Source organism: Petaurus breviceps, unplaced genomic scaffold, assembly GCF_028583685.1.
Source record: "Petaurus breviceps papuanus isolate PSGF00001 unplaced genomic scaffold, PetGlider_PUasm1.0 90644, whole genome shotgun sequence".
NCBI lineage: Eukaryota > Metazoa > Chordata > Mammalia > Diprotodontia > Petauridae > Petaurus > Petaurus breviceps.
In genome coordinates, this window is record NW_027187298.1 from 6,946,727 (window position 1) to 6,956,687 (window position 9,961).

Here is a 9,961-nt window from a genome sequence, read left to right on the forward strand (position 1 = left end):
GGAGGAAAAATTGTGAAGAGAAATGAGAATGACGCAAGAAAATCAGGAAAAGGGTCAACATCCTGAGTGAAGAAAATGAAACCTTAAAAAATAGACAAACTCAAATGGCAAAAGAGGCTCAAAAAGCCAAATAGGAGAAGAATGCCTTAAAAAGTAGAATTTGCCAGATGGAAAAAGAATCTCAAAAGCTCACTGAAGAGAATAATTCATTCAGAATTAGATTGGAGCAAATGGAAGCTAGTGACTTTATGAGAAATCAAGGTACTATAAAAGATATCCAAACAAATGAAAAAAATATAGAAGGCAATGTGAAATATCTCTTTGGAAAAACCACTGACCTGGAAAACCGATCAAGGAGAGATTATTTAAAAATTATTGGACTACCTGAAAGCCATGATCAAAAAAGAACCTAGAAATTATCCTTGAAGAAATTCTCAAGGAAAATTGCCCTGATGTTTTAGAACCAGAGGCAAAATAGAGGTTGAAAGAATCCATTGATCACCTCTTGAAAAAGATCCCAAAAAAGAAAACTCCTAGGAATGTTATAGCCAGGTTCCTGAGTTCCCAGATCAAAGAGAAAATATCACAAGCAGCCAAGAAGAAACAATTTGAATATTGTGGAAACAAAATCAGGATAATGCAGGATCTGGCAGCTTCTACACTGAGGGATTGAAGGGCTTGGAATATGATATTCTGGAGGCTAAAGGAGCTGGGATTGAAACCAAGATTCACCTACCCAGCAAAAATGAGTATAATGTTTCAGGGGAAAAATATGGTCATTCAATGAAATAGAGGAATTTCAAGCTTTCTTGATGAAAAAAGCAGAATTGAATAGAAAATTTTATATTCAAATACAATAAGCAAGAGAAACACGAGAAGGTAAAGAGGGAAAAGAAATCATGAGGAACTTATCAAAGTTGAACTATTTACAGTTCTTCATGGAAAAATGATAATTATAACTTATGAAACTTTTATCAGTATGTGAATAGTTGAAGGAACTATAAATGTATATAAATATATATGTGTGTGTGTGTGTGTGTGTGTGTGTGTACAGAGATATGTCTATAAAGGAGGGTATATGGGCATATGAACACATATGTGTGTTTGTATATATGTGTACAGTTATACATTGAGAGAGGGCACAGGATCAATTGAATAAGAAGGGATGATGCTTCAAAGGTGAAATTGAGAGATGAGAGGGAAATATAATGAGAGGGGTTGGGGAGAGACAGGATGGGGTAAATTATTTCACATAGAAGAGGTAAGGGAAAACTGTTACAATGGAGGGGAAGAACAGAAAGGCAAAAGGGAATGGGTCAACCTTACTCTCATTGATTTGGCTTAGGGAAGAAATGACATACACACTAAATAGGGTATCTCACCCTACAGGAGAGTAGGGGGGAAGAGGAGGAGAGGGTGGATGATGGAGGCGAGGGCATGTTGGGGGGGAGGGAAGTTAGAAGCACACACTTTTGAAAAGGGACAGGGTCAAAGTAGAGTATAGAACAAGTGGGGGGTGGGATAGGAGAGAGGGAAATATAGTCAGTCTTTCACATATCCCCTATGGAAATGTTTTGCATAGCTACAAATATACAACCTATATTGAATTGCTTATCTTCCTAGTAAGGGTGGGTGATGAGGGAGGAAGGGAGAGAATATGGAATCCAAAGTTTTAAAATCAAATGTTTAAAAAAATTGGGGTGTTATGCCATTTAGTAAATATATGTTTAATACTTATAGTAGTTCATTGTTGATGATACCTTTGTTCATGATTATCTCTTTTGATTAGGTCTAATTTTGCTTTTGCTTTGTTTGAGATCATGATCACTACCCTTTCCTTTTTTATTTCAGCTGAAGTACAACATATTCAGCCCCTTATTTGAACTCTGTTTGTGTTTCTTTTTCAAGTTTGTTTCTTGTAAAAACAAAGAAACAAACAAATAAACAAAAACAACATACACAAAAAAAGAAATCAGACCTAAAGAGATCATTTGCTTTTCAAGCAGCCTAGACAACAGAAATGAAAGAGGAAAGAATGAATGTCACAAATACAACAATGGAAACAGAGTTACAGTAGAGAAACCAGTAAGAGAATTCTTTCTAAGCATATACAAGATGGGTAAAGGTAACAGTGAAGAGGCCTGGCTGTGCATTATAAACCTCAAGGCTCCACACATAGAGCTCTAAATCAATCTTCCATCAGGGATGTGGGAAGGGGAAAGGACTACATAACAAAATGGGAATTTATATGAAAAAGTAAGGTGATCCAGTGATAAAGGGAATTTTGTGATGTTTCTAAGTCAAATCAAAGTTTGCCAGTGATTGGAAGGTGGCTCCCATGTATTTTTAGGAAGAAAAAAACCTACAGGATGGTGAGTGAGGAGGAGAGGGTATTTGAAAGGAAGAACAAATATGGGGTCTTGCTTTGAAGCTAAGAAAGAGCTCCACTGATAAATACTCCTGTAATTGAATGATGTTCTGTGAAACAATCTGAGGACCTGGTCCAGACATGGTCTGAGGGTATATAGTGCTTTAAAAAATTGTTTGTTCTACCTTGGGAATGAGGAAGTTAGTATTCCTGGGGAAAACTGAAACATTGGAGAGTGAGAGAGCATGGTCCCTGGAACGACATGTTATAGAAAATAAGGAAGAAGAGTAATTAGGAGGAAGGAGTAAATCAGTGGTGGACTACATAATCAGAGACATTAGGGAGAGGAGTTCTACCATGGGAAAGTGTCCTTAATGTCACTTGCAGGAATAGGCAGTTTGGAAAATGAGGCCCAATAGGAAAGGCAAATCCCCAGGACAAGTTCAGTCCAGCAGTCGCAGAAATTGCCTTGAGGAGAAATCCCAGGATGGATACTTACTAAAAGTTAATTCCATGAAGAATGCATTTAACAGACTGGGTCTAGGTAAGTATAGAGACCATGAAGCACAGGATGAGTTTCAAGGAGAGAGAAAGACAGCATGGATAAACAAAGAGAATGGGAGATATCTCTGGAAAGGGGACTAATGAAGTGGACAGGTTGAAGAGGAGGAGAGGAAAGGAATAATCTACTTAACTAAGAGAAAAAAGAAAGAGAGGAAGAATTAAATAACCAGATAAAATAGGAATTAAAAATGAATAAACAAAACCCCAAAAGGAAAGGGGTGCCTAATAGGAGGAGGGGGTTGAAGGTAAGTGAAAGGAAATCATGAGAAATATGACCACTTTAAAAAGAATTAGCTAAAGTAACTGAAGGAGTTCGTACTGTCTTTAAAGTAGATAAAGGAAGAATCACAAATTGAAAATAATATTAGAGACAAAGGGAGAAAATGTAAACATGTCTCATAATTTTAAATGAGAATTGGTTAAACAATCCAATACATTTTATTAAATAAAAGAGTGAAAGACAAAAAACAAAACACTATAATCTGTGGCTTACAAGAAACACAATGGGAAAAAAGACATAATCAAAAGAAAACTGAGGGGATGGAGAAAAAAAATTCTTTATCAAGCGAATCGAAAAAAGGAGAAGTTGCAATCGTGCTATCTGTCAAAGCAAAAATGTTAAAAGCAGGAATTTGTGTGAGCTCCCACACCACCAATCACCTCCAATAGTTGTAAAATATTGGTCTAAAAATATTTTAGAGCTACAGAACCCACAAAGGGACAGAGAAAAATAAATTTCCCACTGAAGGCAGCCTAGAAGTCCAACAGAAAGGGTCTTTCACAACCAGGTGGTGTGCAGAGCATTCCTGCGTGACCTGTGGGGACCCAGACCCAGGGCAGCTCCTACCAGAGGCAGAGATGGGCTGGAGCAGACCTCAGGAGAGTTGATCAACAGCAGCTGTGGTGGTTTCCAAACTTCTCAACCCATAAAGATGAAAGAGAAAGTAAAAGTTCAGTGGGGAACCCTGTTGGAACTGGATGGAGAAGAGTGCTGTCTGGCCCCTGCCCCTGAGGGGAGAGGTGACTGGGGCACAGAGGCTGCAGCTGCTGCCTCATGTCTGCCTCCAGAGCTCCTGGCCTGCAGGTTGTAGGGGGACAAAGCGACCATTTAGAGGGTAATTGCTCTTGCTTTGACATGCTTGTATCTGCAGAGCATTCTTGGGTGATAAAACTGGAGTGAGAAACACCAGTGTTCCAGAGCTTGTGGTGGCTGTAGAGAGGGCACCCTCCTCAGACTTCTGACAACATCTGTGAAAACCCCAGCAATTTGGGACAAAGCTCTCTACTCTGGAAGCAGAGTTCTACAATAGCAAAGAGTTCAAAACATAAGTAGATGGCAGGCAAGATGTGCAAGCAGAGGAAGTGCAATCAGACTAGAGAATACTTTTTTGGGGAAAAAAGATCAAAACATAGAACCAGAAGAAAACAACAAAGTCAAAAGTCTTGCATCAAAAGCTTCTAAGAAAAATATGAATTGGTAACAGGCCAAGGAGGAGCTCAAGAAGGATTTTAAAAAACAAGTAAGAGAATTGGAGGAAAAGTTGGGAAGAGAAATGAGAATAATGTAAGAAAATCATGAAAAGCAAGTCAGCAGCCTGCTAAAGCAAACTCCCCCAAAATAAACTGAAGAAAATTACACCTTAAAAAATAGACTATTCCAAATGGCAAAAGAGGCCCAAAAAGCCAATTAGGAGAAGAATGCTTTTAAAAGCCTAATTTGTCAGATGGAAAAGGAATTTCAAAAACTCATTGAAGAGAATAATTTCTTCAAAATTAGATTGTAGAAAATGGAAGCTAATGACTTTATGAGAAATCAAGATACTATAAAACAGATCCAAACAAATGAAAAAGTAGAAGGCAATGTGAAATATCTCATTGGAAAAAAAGCACTGCCCTGGAAAATAGGATCCAGGAGAGATAATTTAAAAATTATTGGTCAAAATTATTGAAAGCCATGATAAAAAAGAACCTAGATATCATCCTTCAAGAAATTCTCCAGGAAAATTGCTCTGATATTCTAGAACCAAAGGGCAAAATAGATATTGAAAGAATTCACTGATCACCTGTTGAAAAAGATCCCCAAAAGAAAACTCCTAGGAATATCATAACCAAATTCCAGAGTTCCCAGCTCAAGGGCAAAATATTACAAGCAGTCAAGAAGAAACAATTTGAGTATTGTGGAAACACAATCAGGATAACACAACATCTAGCAGTTCCTACATTAAGGGATTGAAGGGCTTGTAATATGATATACTGCAGATCAAAGGAGCTAGGATTAAAACCAAGAATCACCTACCCAGCAAAACTGAGGGAAAAAATGTGATTATTCAATGAAATAGAGGACTTTCAAGTATTCTTGATAAAAAAAAAACAGAACTGAACAGAAAATTTGACTTTCAAATACAAGAAGCAAGAGAAGCATGAAAAGGTAAACAGGAAAAAGAAATTATAAGGAAATCATTAGAGTTGAACTATTTACAATCCTATATGGCAAAACAATAATTGTAACTCATAAAATTTTTCTCAGTATGAGGGGAATTGAAGGGAATATATGTATATGCATATATATATATATGCACATATATGTATGCATAGGAGGGGGTCTGTATAAATACATATGTGAATATTTGTATTATATGTGTATATGTATGCATTAACAGGGCACAAGATCAGTTGAATAGGAAGGGATGATATCTAAAAAATAAAATTAAGATGTGAGAGAGAAATATAATTGGAGAAGAAGAAAGGGAGAGATAGAATAAGGTTAATTATCTCATATAAAAGAGGTGAGAGAAAACTGCTACAATGGAAAGGAAGAGCAGGAAGGTGAAAGCTAATGGGTCAACCTCACTGTCACTGAATTTGGATTAAGGAGGGAATAACATACTCACTCAGTTGGGTTACTTACCCTCCAGGAAGGTAGGGGGGAAGCAGATAAGAGGGGAAATGATAGAAGGGTGGCAGATTGGGAGAGAGGTTAGTTAGAAGCAAACACTTTTGGAAAGGGAAAGGGTCAAAGTAGAAAATAGAACAAGTGGGGGATGGGATAGAATGGAGGGAAATACAGTTAGTCTTTCACAATGTAACTACTCTGGAAATGTTTTGCGTAACTGCACATGGACAACTAACATTGAATTGCTTGTTTTCCCAGTGGGGGCAGGTGAGGAGGGAAAAAGGCCAAGTATCTATAAATCAAATTTTTAAATACAATTATTCAAAAAATTGTTCTTTTATATGCAACTGGGGAATAAGATATACAGGTACTGGGGTAAATAAATCTATCTTGCCCTACTAGAAATTTAAGGGATGGATGGGGGAGGACATAAGAGAGAGCAGATTGGGGGAAAGGGTATTCATTAGGCTTGCTCTCTTGGGGTGGGTGTAGGAGAAAGAGGGAGAAAATTTGCAACTCCAATCTTGTGGAAATGAATGTTGGAAACTAAAAATAAATAAATAAAAGATTAATTACAAGGGGAAAAAAAGCAAAAATTAATATCCAAAAATAAAATAAAAATGGATAAACAGGGAAACTATAATATGGTAAAAGGAGCCATCAACATAATTAATCATATTAAAAGTGAAAACATCTGGGAGGGAGGGAAGTGTAGTCAGTCTTTTTCAATGTATCTACCATGTTATTGTTTTGCATTAGCCACACATGTGCAACCTATACTGAACTGCGCATCTTCCCAGTAGGGGTGGGTGATGGGGAAGGAGGGGAATGAATCTGGAATTGAAAGTTTTGAAATCAAATATTCAAATATGTATATATAGATATATGTATACATGGGTGTGTATATACATGTATATATATATTTATATATATACTATTATTAATACCATCTTGCATGTAACTGGGAAATGGGATGTGCAGGCACAGAGGCATAGAGATCTACTGGAAAAGTGGAAAGGGGCATGGGGGGAAAATGTGAGAGAGAGCAGATTGGAGGAGGGGATATCCTGTGGGACTGCTATTTTGGGGCGGTGGGTGGGGGAGAAATGGGGAGAAAATTTGTAACTCAAAATCTGGTGGAAACAGATTATGTAAATCAGAAGTTAATACAGCATTAAAAAAAGAAAAAAAAGTGAAAACATAAAAAAAAAATATTATCTCAATAGATGAGTGATGTCTTGACTAATCAGCCACAGTTGAATACACTGTTCATTGACCACATTATGATATTATCAATCCTCTTCAAGTATAAAGGATAAATAACATCTCAATACATGTAGAAAAACCTTTGACAAAGTATACTAGTGTTTTATACTAAAAACTCTACAAACTTTAGGGAGACTTTTTTATTTAATATCATAAAAAGCTATCTAAAAGCAAAAGTAAGCATCACATGCAATGGGGATATACTAGAATTTTTTTTCTAATAAATATGGAATGAAGCAAAGATCCCCACTCTCCTACTAGTTCTAGAAATACTAGCAAGTATAATAAGAGAAAAGAAAGAAATCAAAATAATAAAATAAAGAGGAGATAAAACTGTTATTTGTTGATAATATGAGAGTATACTTATAAAATCCTAAGGAATCAGAAATGAAAGTAATTGAGACAATTAAGAGTTTCAACAATGTTGTAGGCTATGAAATAATACCTAAAGCATCAATAGTATTTCAATATAATAATAATAGAATCCAAAAAGTAATAATAGAAAAGTAAAACTCATGCACAATTACTAAAAAAAATAATGCATAAATATCAGGAGATTTACGTAGGAAAATACAAAAAAGTCACATATAGATTCAGGTACAAAGTGCTCCTTAAAGAAATAAATAACAAGTTAAGTAGTTGGAGGAATATTTAATGCTCATGGCTTGGCCATGTCAATATAATAAAAAGTGACAATGCTACCAATATTTACACATTTAATGCTAAAAACCATCATGTTTTCATGGGGATAATTTATAAAACTTGATAAAATAATAACAAACTTCCTTTGGACAATGATCAAGGTAAATGATGAAAAGATATAGTGATAAAAGGAAATAGCACTATCTTAACTAGAGCTATATATTCTAAAACTGGAATCATCAAAAACACCTGATATTGGTTAAATAATAGTGAGATCAATAGATCGAATATATAAGACAGGAAAGAATCAGAAAAAATTTAACACAATAACTCGGTGTTTGATAAAGTAGAAAACATTTTAAAAATCAGATTCAAGAAGATGTACAAAATAATTGTCACAATATGAATGGAAAGAATAACTACAAAGAAAATCAAAAGTTGATGTAAGAGAATCATAAAGCATGCCTCTAATGGAGAGATATCACAGAACATCCCAATGCAAATGTACAAATTCCACAACTGTGACACATAGCACATATTTTCAATTTTTTAAAATATATTCATCAGTTGTAATGATTTTTTTCCTTCAACATTGCTAATTATTATGTAGGATAGCCCTCTGGGAGGGAGAGAGAAAGGGATACTGGAGATAACAATGATGATGTAAAAATAAGTCATCTTTTTTTTTTTTTTAAGAATAAAGGAGGCATGAGAGGAGGCAAGGATACATGAATGCTGGACGGTAGTTAGTGAGAAGATGATCAGGGAGAAAGCAGTGAATTCTGAAAGCATTCTATGAAAAACCCTAAATAATGGTACATATAGAGCACTCACTAATCAGTACAGTAGAGCCCCAACATGGATGTTGTAGAGATGTGAGGACTAAAATCTCTAAGGCATCTGGTCAAGATAATTACTGAAAATTGGGTAAAATAATAATGAAAATAGCATTAAATAAACAGAAAACTACACAAAATAAAAACAGTTCAGAAGAGACCATGAAAGCAAATTACTTTTTGTTATGATTCTATTCAACTAAAATATATGCTTTCAAAAATGTAAATAGAAGGAATTTGTAGTTTCATGTATGCATGTTTTTTTTCTTTATCTCTGTATTTGGTTGTGTGTTTTTGTTGATGCTTTTTAAAATTACATTTTATTTTATTTTCATGAAGATCTGTCTTCAAAAATACTGAACATTTCATGAATTTGTGTGTCATCCTTGCACGAGGGCCATGCTGATCTCCTCTGTACTATTCCAATTTTGGTATATATACTACCGCTGAGAGCACTTTTGTTGATGGTTACTAAATTCAGAATATTTTAAGAGAACAAATAGAAGAGAGCTTTCTAAACTATGCTTGATTCTTCATGCATGAAAAACATCCAGGAATTTCTCAGTCATGGAAAGTCATTTAGGCCTTTAAAGTCTAAAAGAGGAAAATAGAACCCAAGTGAGTAAATGATGAATGAGTACTACCACTGCCATATCCCTTCTACATACACACCCCTTGCTCCTCCCAGTGCAACTGTGAGCACAGCATAACAGGTTGAAACAGGCCAAAATTTAGCAGTGGGACAGAGCACAATGCTGAGAAGGATATACTACAACATGGACAATAACTACCTATTTTTTGGACATGTGTTTTTGTTGCATTGTATGGGATGGGATGGGATGGGATGGGATGGGATGGGATGGGATGGGATGGAATGTATTGGATTGGATTAATTGTATGACTCCATTATGGCACCAGGAAAAACAAAATCAAGTTCGTAGAATTATTGAGAAGCTCCTGCTAGGTGACATTGGTAGAGTGCATTGCCCTATGGCAAACTTAAGGAATGTAAGTACATGGATAATATTTTTACAGGATAAGCAGGTAGTTAGTTACATATAGGTTGTGATCCACATTGCTGGAGTGACCATCAGATTCAGTGAAATCACAGATATGTTAGAAGATTTAAGCACACATAAATGTATATTTATGTTTAAAATTTTCATTCATATAGTCAATTTTAGAGCTTTTTAAAGTATCCTGTAGTAGGAAGCGGAGGAGAATAGACTTCTAACTCTATGCCACTATAAAAATAACAGTAACAAAAATAAAATTAGCTTGAATTTATTTGGCACTTCTGCAAAATTCTTTACAGATAGCTTACTTTATCATTGCAAAAATATATGGTAGGTGATATTACCACCACCAATTTATAAGTAAGGAAACTGAAAC

At 35.4% G+C, this 9,961-nt stretch overlaps 1 non-coding gene across 1 annotated transcript; it reads right to left on the bottom strand.

Annotated features, from left to right (window-relative positions):
- Positions 1–8,918: 8,918 nt before the first annotated feature.
- Positions 8,919–9,025, bottom strand: LOC138143571 (U6 spliceosomal RNA). The gene has a single exon (XR_011163728.1). It is a non-coding gene; the product is annotated as a U6 spliceosomal RNA (small nuclear RNA).
- Between the last annotated feature and the right edge of the window lie 936 nt (positions 9,026–9,961).